Below are 12,657 nucleotides of genomic sequence, written 5' to 3' on the forward strand. Positions count from 1 at the left end.
ATAAAAATAGGATTGAATGAGGAAGTGCCCTGGAGTACAATAATATATGGTTAAGGGAAGGTAGTTAATGTCTAATCTGGACAAGGGATGGACAGGTCCTGTGGGATCCATGCCTGGTTCATTTTTATGAATGTCAGCTTGTCCACATTGGCTGTAGACAGGCGGCTGCGTTTGTCTGTAATGACGCCCCCTGCCGTGCTGAATACACGTTTAGACAAAACGCTGGCCGCCGGGCAGGCCAGCACCTCCAAGGCATAAAAGGCTAGCTCTGGCCACGTGGACAATTTAGAGACCCAGAAGTTGAATGGGGCCGAACCATCAGTCAGTACGTGGAGGGGTGTGCACATGTACTGTTCCACCATGTTAGTGAAATGTTGCCTCCTGCTAACACGTTGCGTATCAGGTGGTGGTGCAGTTAGCTGTGGCATGTTGACAAAACTTTTCCACATCTCTGCCATGCTAACCCTGCCCTCAGAGGAGCTGGCCGTGACACAGCTGCCTTGGCGACCTCTTGCTCCTCCTCTGCCTTGGCCTTGGGCTTCCACTTGTTCCCCTGTGACATTTGGGAATGCTCTCAGTAGCGCGTCTACCAACGTGCGCTTGTACTCGCGCATCTTCCTATCACGCTCCAGTGCAGGAAGTAAGGTGGGCACATTGTCTTTGTACAGTGAATCCAGCAGGGTGGCGACCCAGTAGTCCGCACAGGTTAAAATGTGGGCAACTCTGCTGTCGTTGCGCAGGCACTGCAGCATGTAGTCGCTCATGTGTGCCAGGCTGCCCAGGGGTAAGGACAAGCTGTCCTCTGTGGGAGGTGTATCGTCATCGTCCTGCCTTTCCCCCCAGCCACGCACCAGTGATGGGCCCGAGCTGCGTTGGGTGCTACCCCGCTGTGACCATGCTTCATCCTCATCCTCCTCCACCTCCTCCTCATCCTCGTCCTCCAGTAGTGGGCCCAGGCTGGCCACATTTGTACCTGGCCTCTGCTGTTGCAAAAAACCTCCCTCTGAGTCACTTCGAAGAGACTGGCCTTGACGCACATCCCTTGCTTGGCGCATGTGCTGAATTTGGTGGTGCAGAAGTTCATTCACAACTACCCCGACATGTCAGAGCTGCTGCATAAAGTGCGGGCCGTCTGTTCGCGCTTCCGGCATTCACATCCTGCCGCTGCTCGCCTGTCTGCGCTACAGCGTAACTTCGGCCTTCCCGCTCACCGCCTCATATGCGACTTGCCCACCAGGTGGAACTCCACCTTGGACATGCTGGACAGACTGTGTGAGCAGCAGCAGGCCATAGTGGAGTTTCAGCTGCAGTACACACGGGTCAGTCGCACTGCGGAACAGCACCACTTCACCACCAATGACTGGGCCCTAATGCGAGACCTGTGTGCCCTGTTGCGCTGTTTCGCGTACTCCACCAACATGGCCAGTGGCGATGACACCATTATCAGCGTTACAATACCACTTCTATGTCTCCTTGAGAAAACACTTAGGGCGATGATGGAAGAGGTGGCGGCCCAGGAGGAGGAGGAGGAGGAAGAGGGGTCATTTTTAGCACTTTCAGGCCAGTCTCTTCGAAGTGACTCAGAGGGAGGTTTTTTGCAACAGCAGAGGCCAGGTACAAATGTGGCCAGCCAGGGCCCACTACTGGAGGACGAGGAGGACGAGGATGAGGAGGAGGTGGAGGAGGATGAGGATGAAGCATGTTCACAGCGGGGTGGCACCCAACGCAGCTCGGGCCCATCACTGGTGCGTGGCTGGGGGGAAACGCAGGACGATGACGATACGCCTACCACAGAGGACAGCTTGTCCTTATCTCTGGGCAGCCTGGCACACATGAGCGACTACATGCTGCAGTGCCTGCGCAACGACAGCAGAGTGGCCCACATTTTAACGTGTGCGGACTACTGGGTTGCCACCCTGCTGGATCCACGGTACAAAGACAATGTGCCCACCTTACTTCCTGCAGTGGAGCGTGATAGGAAGATGCGCAAGTACAAGCGCACATTGGTAGACGCGCTACTGAGAGCATTCCCAAATGTCACAGGGGAACAAGTGGAAGCCCAAGGCCAAGGCAGAGGAGGAGCAAGAGGTCGCCAACGCAGCTGTGTCACGGCCAGTTCCTCTGAGGGCAGGGTTAGCATGGCAGAGATGTGGAAAAGTTTTGTCAACACGCCACAGCTAACTGCACCACCATCTGATACGGAACGTGTTAGCAGGAGGCAACATTTCACTAACATGGTGGAACAGTACGTGTGCACACCCCTCCACGTACTGACTGATGGTTCGGCCCCATTCAACTTCTGGGTCTCCAAATTGACCACGTGCCAGAGCTAGCCTTTTATGCCTTGGAGGTGCTGGCCTGCCCGGCGGCCAGCGTTTTGTCTGAACGTGTATTCAGCACGGCAGGGTGCGTCATTACAGACAAACGCAGCCGCCTGTCTACAGCCAATGTGGACAAGCTGACGTTCATAGAAATGAACCAGGCATGGATCCCACAGGACCTGTCCATCCCTTGTGCAGATTAGACATTAACTACCTCCCCTTAACCATATATTATTGTACTCCAGGGCACTTCCTCATTCAATCCTATTTTTATTTTCATTTTAATATTATTATGCGGGGCAACCCAAAGTTGAATGAACCTCTCCTCTGTCTGGGTGCCGGGGCCTAAAAATATCTGACAGTTGCCTGTTCCAGTTTTGGCTGACGTGAAGCCTGATTCTCTGCTATGACATGAAGCCTGAATCTCTGCTATGGGACCTCTCTCCTCTGTCTAAATATCTGACAGTGGCCTGTTCCAGTGGTGGGTGACATGAAGCCTGATTCTCTGCTATGGGACCTCTCTCCAATTGATATTGGTTAATTTTTATTTATTTTATTTTTATTTTTATTCATTTCCCTATCCACATTTGTTTGCAGAGGATTTACCTACATGTTGCTGCCTTTTGCAGCCCTCTAGCCCTTTCCTGGGCTGTTTTACAGCCTTTTTAGTGCCGAAAAGTTCGGGTCCCCATTGACTTCAATGGGGTTCGGGACCAAGTTCGGGTCGGGTTCGGATACCGAACCCGAACATTTCCGGGAAGTTCGGCCGAACTTCTCGAACCCGAACATCCAGGTGTTCGCTCAACTCTACTTACTACACTAATGGTAGGGGTGATCAATGCATGGAATGCCTTTGCGGTGGTGGGAGAGGATGGAGAGGAAAGTAATATACTATCTATCCCCAGTGATGCCCTTGTGGGGAAATCCTAAACTGGTGGAACTAAATTCTCTGCTTGACTTTGAATTCTGGCCGCGAAGAGGCATCAAATACCTCACTCAAGGTTTTTCAACTGAGACATGCTTGCGAATCACAGTTTGGGGCAGGTCCTTTGAGGCTAGAATATAATGCAGTAGAGAAATTTGCCAGACGGGCAAATCATACAAAAATGGTGTCATCTTTCTACGGTTTCCTCTTATCCTCCCGACCTTCGCCGATGGCAAAGGCTTTTTTTAAGTGGAAGGCTGATATTCCTGCATTGGAAGATTATCATGAGAAGGAGCTGTCGGCCTCCTGGAGGGGGACGGTGATTTGTGCACGGGATCAGCTGATTCAGGCAAAATGGTTACACAGAGTCTACTTTACCCCAGTGACATTGGTACGCATGCATAAACTTGGTTCAGATACCTGTGCAAGATGTAATAATGGCAAGGGGACTCTTTTGCACATGGTATGGGAGTGTCTGGTCATTGCTGAATTCTGGATGCAGGTGCATAAATATCTTAATGCTCGTCTGGGGCTCCCTGCAGTTGTAACACCTGAAGTTAGCCCACTGGGTCTTGTCAACGATATTATTCCAACTAAACCTACCAAAATCCTTTATAGGTTGCTGATGTTTTATGCGAGAAAGTCAATTCTGCTGAATTGGAAGCCCCCCAAAAAACCAACACTGTCTCATTGGATACAGCTTATTAATGCTACACTATCAGTATATAAGCTAACTTATAAAGTCAGGGGTGTACCGGAAAAATTTGGGAAGATCTGGGATATTTGGCTGAGTGCAAATTCGGTTATGGTGTAATTGAGAGGTCTGAATGTGTGTGTGAATGGGGACGGGTTCTAATGAAATAATTCTGCTTCATGACAATAACTGCTTTATGACTGATGGGAATTGTATTAACAACTGTTACACTTGAAGATACAGTATCTATATGTAATCCTATTATTCTGCCTGTCAACTGAATGTGATGGTTGAGGTTACACCTTGTTGAGGGGGTTGTTCCCCTATTTAAGGTATTGTAATTATTATTTTTTCTTCAGAAAATGGAAAAATAAAGCCTTTATAAAAAAAAAAAGCATAAGAGACTACTGCATGACTTGGGGCTCAGACTGCTTGGCTGATTTGCAAGGGCGTGAGGTGCAAGATAGATGCCCATGGGCTGCAGGTGTGAACTCTGCCCTTTCAGCAGGGAACGGGGTGGGAGACAATGTGAAGGAACTGGAGGCACTGTCAGCCACCCAATCTACTATCGCCTGTACTTGTTCTGGCCTCACCATTCGTAGAGCGTCATTCGGACCTACCAAAGAACGCTGAAGGTTCTGTCGCCTACTCACACCTGAGGAAGGTGTTTCACTTGGACGTATAGCTGGCACAGATCTACTATGTCCTCTCCCTGCAACAGGAGCTCCACCAGCAGCACCACAACCAGGGCCACATCCCTTATTTGACGCTCTCCTCATTTTTTGCGGTCACCCACCGAAGTAACAGACGTTTTTACTAAATTTAGTTGCTTGTGAACAATGCAGAGCAGGGGTATTTTAACGGCCAAAATGGGTTAATGTCACCCACCAATGGAACAGACGATTTTTAGAAATTTAGATCCCTGTCACCTAGGCAGAGCAGGGATTTTTTTGACGGCAAAAATGGGTTAATGTTACCCAACAATGGAACACACAATTTTTTTTAAATTATTGCCCTGTCTGCTATGCAGTGCAGGCAGCAAAAGTTATTTTTTTCCCAAAAAAAGTGTTTTTTTCACCCACAATGAAACAGATGGATTTAACTGAGATTATATTTCACTCTCACAAATGAAGCACAGGGGTACACTACAGAAAAAAATTTGGATATGTCACCCCACTATGGAACAGATGGATTTGCTGAATTTATGTGCCTGGCTGTCACATATTGTCACCACCAGACATCTGAGAAGCTCTGACAGACGTCCTTCAGAACCTCCTCCTTGAGGTTCCTTTTGTTTTGCTTTCCTTTTCTCATCTCGTTAGCCTCTCTCAGCTGTCATGTAGTTGCGCTGATTGCATCCCTTTAAATCCCTTCCCATACTGCATCACTTTGCGGTTTATATTACTTCCTGGAGTGTATGCATTTGTATTTTCCTGTTTGCTGGATCCCAGGTGACCCTGACTCCCTCCGTATCAAGTGTAGGGAGCCGGTGGTCGTGTCCCCTCACTATTATAGGGTGTTTAGGTGATATACAGTCGAGGTACGAGGATATGCGATCATCTACCATTGAGATTTTTGCATAGGCTGAGCAGTTAGGGAGAGCGCCAGGTCTGTTGCAGGGCTATCCCTTTGGTTCCTTAGTTTTGGATCCAGTCAGTCGGATCTTCATTTTGTGTCTTCTAGTTTTATGTACACCTTCCGTGACACATATGCAGTGCAGGCCTCAGTGGTACTTTACACCCAAAAATGGGAATTTGTAGCCTAACAATGTAACCGTGGTATTTACTGGTTTTATTTGACTGTCAGGAATGCAGCGTAGGCCGCAAATGTACTTTATAGCACAAAAAATAAAACATTTTCAACCAACTATGTAGCAGTATTTAACGGTTTAAGTGGACTGTCAGAAATGCTGTGCAGCCTGCAAATGTACTATTTAGCATAAAAAATGTGAATTTGTCAACCAACTATGTAACAGCAGTATTTAAAGGTTTTATTGGACTGTCAGAAATGCAGCACAGGGTACTTTCTTGCCCCAAAAAAGTTTTTTTTTTTCACCCACTATGAAACAGATGGATTTTACAGAGATTATATTTCACTCTCACAAATGAAGCACGGGGGTACATTACAGAAAAAAATGTGGATATCTCACCCCACTATGGAACAGATGGATTTGCTGAATTTATGTGCCTGGCTGTCACATATGCAGTGCAGGCCTCAGTGGTACTTTACACCCAAAAATGTGCATATGTCACCCCACAATGGAACAGATGGATTTCACTGATTATATTTCACTCTCACAAATGCAGCACAGGGGTACTTTACAGAAAAAAATGTGGATATGCCACCCTCTGGGTCCCTTAACTCACAGACGGTATTATTTCCCCTTCCCCTGGCACATATGCAGTGCAGGTGCACTTGAAAAATGGGTATATGTCACCCACTGAACTACAAGAACAGGATTAAATGATTGTCCCTGGCACATATGCAGAGCTCGTGCACTGCACTTGCACAAAATGGCCGCCGACCCCAACCTAACTAACAGACGGATTAAAACTTTTTTTTCAGTGTCACTGGGCTCAGGGCAGGGTACAAAAATGTTTCATTGCACCCAGACAAAAAAAATAAAAATCGCTGTAGACCGCAGACTTCACACCAACTGCAGATATCATATTCAGATTCTTTCCTAATCTCTTCCTCAGAGCAGCAGCAGCAGCATCCTATCCCTACACTAGTAAGAGCAGAGTGACGTGTGGCGCTACGTGATTCCAGCTTATATAGAGGCTGGGTCACATGCTGCTCTGGCCAATAACAGCCATGCCAATAGTAGGCATGGCTGTGATGGCTTCTAAGGGCACACGAGTTAAACGCTTGTTGATTGGCTGCCCTGCAGCCTTTCAACAAGTGCCATTAAATTACCGAACACCGAACTCTAACCCAAACTTTTCCGAAAATATTCGGGTTCGGGTCTGGCTACCAAAAACCCTAGAGTTCTTTACAAACCCGAACGTTACAGTTCGGGTTCGCTCAACTCTATTCCCCACTACTTAAAGGTAAATTGTCCTCGATGTTTGCCTTGATGGACGCTGTGGATCTCGACACCTTCACCTGGAAGATACAAAACATGCACTGCAACCACAAATATGCATTCAATTATTGTAAAGTACTATTATGTCACTTCGATAACCTCCTATAAGAAAAGGGTTAAGCATAACAGTACATCTTAGGCATCATCACATATGATTGGGCTTTGTAATCTTCGGTGCTTGACAGGGACAAAAAGGGCGGTGATCTCACATAAGGGGCTATACAGTCCATGGCATAGTCCTGAGACTGATTTGGGGTATAAATATTTTGTAATCCAAAAGGGTTAAAGTGCAAAGTCCTTGATTAATAGAATGTGCGTTGCATAGGATAAGACACAGAAAAGTAATTCTGGGCACATGTCTTGCACGTTGCATAAACTGGATTTAAAGTCCCAGGAAACCTGAGAAGGGGGTTAAAAAGGGATAAAATGGTGCAAACAAAAAAAAAAAAAATGTGTGCAACGGGGATTAGCAGAAATAGTGAAGAGGGAGTCAGGCAGGTAGTCCTGAACAATTTGAAACAAGGGGTAAAGGACTCCATATTTTGTGTAATAAGCTGTAATGACTGCAGATCACTTGGCAGAAAAGTGAAATTACAGAGTCTCAAACCATTTTCTATCATTAGAAATCAGGAGAACATCTAAGGGGGGTTCATAGTTTTCAGGCATTACAGTAATGGTCTGTCATGGTTTTAGTGATTTGTGACTCTGCTCTGTTAAAGCTGCAGTACTTCATCAGCCGAGTGCGATTCCAAGATTATGCCGGAAACACTGTGGCATTCGATGAGAGAAGACGACTTTCCTCTCTGCCTCTTCTGCAGTTAAGAAACTGGGTATTTCATGTAAATGGTAGTACATTTAATCCTCATACTCAGAGTAAAAGTTACTTCTTGCCGGGTGACAAGATACCAGAGGATGAGAGGCTGCGTATAAATGATGAAACAATAACATGGAAAACTGGAGCGGTAAGTAATGTGGATACTGAAAATGTCATAAAAGTGTCCAATAGAACATGACACATGTAAACCTCACACCTGATGAAGTGAACGTCCCGAAACAAGAAACCAGCAGCAGAAAGGATGCGGAGCCTTTCCTCATAAATCTCTGATACGTCTCTGCTGATCTTCAGCACTTTATGGCTTTTCTTCTATCACTACTCACCTAACTGAAATCTTCAACCTCTCTCTTCTGGCATCTCCCCCTCTTCTTCCAAACATCCCTTTTATTAATAAAAGAAAAAACACCTTCTGTTGACCCGTCCTGCGGAACTAACCACAGACCTGTCTCTAATCTCCCCTCCATCCCTACACTCCTGGAGCATCGGGTCTACTCTCACCTCATCCACTATCTCTCCGCTTTCTCTTTAGTCCATTACAATCGGGTTTTCACACCTTACATTCTACATAAACTGTCCTCACCAGAGTGACCATTGACCTCCTAAATGCAATGGTGACTACTCTTTACTAAGTCTCCTCAATCTCTCTGCAGCATCCACCACCACCTCCTCCTCACCATGATCCAATCTATCAGCCTTAGGGACCCCGTTCTCTCTTGGTTTTCTTCCTCTCTCTGCCCACTCCTTCAGTTTGTCATTTGATGGCTCTACTTCCCCTCCTCTCCCACTCAGGGCCGGACTGGGACAAAAAATAGGCCCGGGCATTTTGACTGAGCAGCCCAATCACATGACCCCCGACAGGTCCCACCCCCTTGCAGTCTAGGGGCGGAGCCAAAACCAGAAGCACAAATGAGGGGCAGGGCCAGCCACCAGTAAGATAGGAAGGCTTCAGCCAACACACAAGCTTCTTTGGGGGTCCCCAGGTGACATTAGGGGTCTTAGAGACCCCTAATGTCTCCATAAAGAGGACCTGCCAGTGTTCCTGTGCTATCACACAGGGGGATTGTCATCCCCCTATGTGATAGCAATAACATTAAGTGTAAAAAAAAATGAAAAAATAAGTCACATACAGGACATAGTGTGTCCCCATAGAAATGAATGGGTCCGCAATTCCGTTCTGCAAAATGCGGAACAGAATTGCGGACGGGTGAATGGACCCTTACCCCTACACCATGCAGTACAGAATGCATTATAAAATCCATACCCCATGCCATACAATATACAGTATAGTTCATACACCACGCTGTACACAGTATAATCCATACACCATGCCGTACAATATACACAATAACCCCACAGTGTAAGTGTTATACTGTATAGTGTACGGCATGGTGTATAGATTATACTGTATATTGTATGGATTATTCTGTATATTGTACCGCATGGTGCAGGGATTATACTGTAGTCATCTATAGTGCCAGGGGCGGACACAGACAGCAGAGGGCCCCTGTGCAAAAAATGTGCCTGGGCCCCCCACCCCCATGCCAAATTCTCAACCTAACCTATTCTATTCTAACATTACATACAGAAATACAAAACATACAGGGGAAGGCTATTTTCACACCTGTGGCAGTACGATCCGGCCACCTGATCCGGCAGAAAATGCAAGGAATCGACTGGACACAAAGCACAGCATGCAGCGGTTTATGTCCCGCTGATTCTCTGCATTTTTCCCAGATTGTGGCCGGATCTCTGCCGTACCCCATTATAGTTAATGGGGCTGGCGGGCATTCTGTCTGCATCCAGCAGTGCCGGATCCAGTGAATTCTCAGCTGGAACAGCCTGCCAGGATCACTAACGCAGATGTGAAAGTAGCCTCACACAGCGCCCCATACCTCTTATATCCAGTGACGTCTCCTCTGATGTAGATGTTCTCTTTCTTCATCTTCTCCATTCCGACCAGACCACCAGTGATAACTTCTTTCAGCCATCTCACTTCTCTGCAGAGTTTGACAGACATCTTAGTTTCCTACTTTTCCATCATCCTCCAATTCATATCCCATCATGCACCCCCAATACTGAGAAGCTGTGCTCCCCAAAACTATACTACAAAAAGAACTGTACTAAGCTGATGCTGTGCCAGGGTGCCCCCAAAGTAATGGTGCCCCCAAAGTCCCAACAATAGTAATTATTTATTTGCCAGAGTGAATTTAGTAGTAATAGTGCTCCTACAGTTCCCCCAACAGTAATTGTGTCCCACAAGTAATAATGCTCCCATAGTCCCCCAGTTGTAATAAAGCCCACCATAATGCCCCAATAGTAATAATTCTCTTTATAATGTGTGACAGTAGAACCCCCCTTATCATGTGCCAGAAGCCCCCCCTTATCATGTGCCAGTAGCCCCCATTATGTGCCAGCCCAGTAGTCCCCCCTTATGTGCCAGCCCAGTAGTCCCCCCTTTTCATGTGCCAGTATTGTACCTATATAAAAAAAGTAGCCCCCCCCCTTATGTGCCAGTAGCCCCCTTATGGGACATTAGCCCCCCTTATGTGCCATTAGCCCCCTTATGTGCTATTAGCCCCCCTTATGGGCCCTTAGCGCCCCCCCAATCATGATCCAGTATTGTACCTATAAAAAAAAACAACAAAAAAAAACACTTATACTTACCTCCAGCGATGCGATGCAGGCCTCTTCCGGCCTGTGTCCCTCGCTACACGGCTCAGAGGCCTGCACCGGCCTCTGATAGGCTGCCAGCACTAGGCCAGCAGCCTATCAGAGGAACAGGAGGGGACACACCTCTCCCTCCCCTGCCGCAGCAGACATCTGTAAGCGCTCATCTCCTGCTGTTGTGCCCGGCCGCCCCCACTTGCCACCAGGGCCGCGGCCTTGCGGCACTCAGGCCTGCCGGCCTACCAGGAAATTTCCCGGTATCCCGGCAGGCCAGTCCGGCCCTGCTCCCACTTGCAGTTGGGGTTACTCAGGGTTCAGTCCTAGGTTTTCTCCTCTTTTCTCTCTAAACAGCCCCAATCGAACACTCAACTATATACTTAAAGGGGTTCTCTGGTCCAAACCTAATAATTGCTGCCTAAATCTAACCTGTGAAGGAAAAGTTAGTGGCCTTATACTTACCTTCCACAGTGCAGCCAGTTTGCAGATCCACCTCCCGGTCACGTGGTCCCTCCTGATGGATTTTCTATCTTCTGGCCGAAGTCCGTCTTCTTCTCTTCCTTTCTCCAGCAGGAGACGGATCATCACGAGTGACGTCACCGCCTCCTGCTGGAGGAGCAAGGGGACCGCCTTGCTAGGGACCCTGTGGCCCACACTAGTACGAGCAGCTCTGGGGCTCGTACTAGTTTTCCTGCCCACCTGAGCCCCCTACCGGTGAACTGGTGTACCCCAGAGCATTTTGAGCCTGTGATTTTGTTGGCCAAGCAGGAATCCAGATTCCCACAGTGGGCTTCACTGAATATGACTATTTTAGTCTTTTTTTCAGTGACCACTTTGTGAACCTGCTGGTGGAGCAAACAAACCTGTACGCTCAACAGTTCATTGCTCAACACCCGGGCTCCTTTTTGGCTAGGGCCGGTGGCTGGACTCCGGTCAGTGCAGCCGAGATGAGGAAGTTTTGGGGCCTCGTGCTGCACATGGGCCTAGTCAAGAAACCTATCATCTACGTCATCTACCAGACCCCACTTTACAGTACGGCCATGACACGTACCCGGTTTGAGGCCATTCGGAAATGCCTGCATTATGCAGATAATACAGCATGTCCCCCCAAAGGTGATCCTGCCTATGATCGCCTGTACAAAATCAGGCCGGTCATCGATCACTTTGGGGCCAAATTCATGGAGGCCTACGTACCTGGTAGGGAGGTCCTGGTTGATGAGTCTCTCATTGCTTTCAAGGGGAGACTCATTTTCCGCCAGTATGTTTCCTCTAAGTGGGCGAGGTATGGCGTGAAGCTGTACAAACTTTGTGAGAGTACCTCAGGGTACACTTACAAGTTTTGTGTGTACAAGGGGCGAGATTCCCGTATTCAACCCCCAGAATGTCCCCCCACTCTGGGTGTTAGCGGGAAACTTGTGTGGGACCTTATGCACCCACTGCTAGATAAAGGTTACCACCTGTACGTGGATAACTTTTATACTAGTATCCCCTTGTTCCAGTCCCTCACCGCCAGATCCACGTCCGTTTGTGGGACCATGCAGAAAAATCAACGTAGCCTCCCTACCCACCCCCTCCAGGTACCTATCCCCAGGGGTGTGACCCATGCCCTTACCAGTGGAAACCTGTTAGTGGTCAGATATACGGACAAGAGGGATGTCCTTGTACTGTCCACAATTCACAGTAACTGCATCACCCCTGTCCCTATGCGAGGTACCGCGGCAATGGTCCTCAAGCCAGATTGTATCGTCAACTACAATCGGTATATGGGAGGAGTTGCTCTCTGATCAAGTCCTCAAGCCATATAATGCCATGCGCAAAACCCGGGCATGGTACAAAAAGTTGCGGTCTACTTGGTACAGGTTGCCTTGTACAATTCTTTTGTGCTGTCCCGGAGCGCTGGCAACACAGGGACATTCCTTCTGTTCTATGAGACAGTCCTCAAGGCCCTGATCTTTTCTGACCGGGAAAGAGCAGGCCGGAGTACCTCGGGAACTGGAGGCGCCCAGATCGTCCCTGGCCAACACTTTCCAGGTGTGGTCCCTCATACTGGAAAGAAGGGACAGTCCCCAAAAAAGTGCAGAGTGTGTCACAGGAGGGGGATACGGAAGGACACCACCACTCAGTGTGACACGT

This window comes from Bufo gargarizans, chromosome 1, assembly GCF_014858855.1.
Source record: "Bufo gargarizans isolate SCDJY-AF-19 chromosome 1, ASM1485885v1, whole genome shotgun sequence".
Taxonomy (NCBI): Eukaryota; Metazoa; Chordata; class Amphibia; order Anura; family Bufonidae; genus Bufo; species Bufo gargarizans.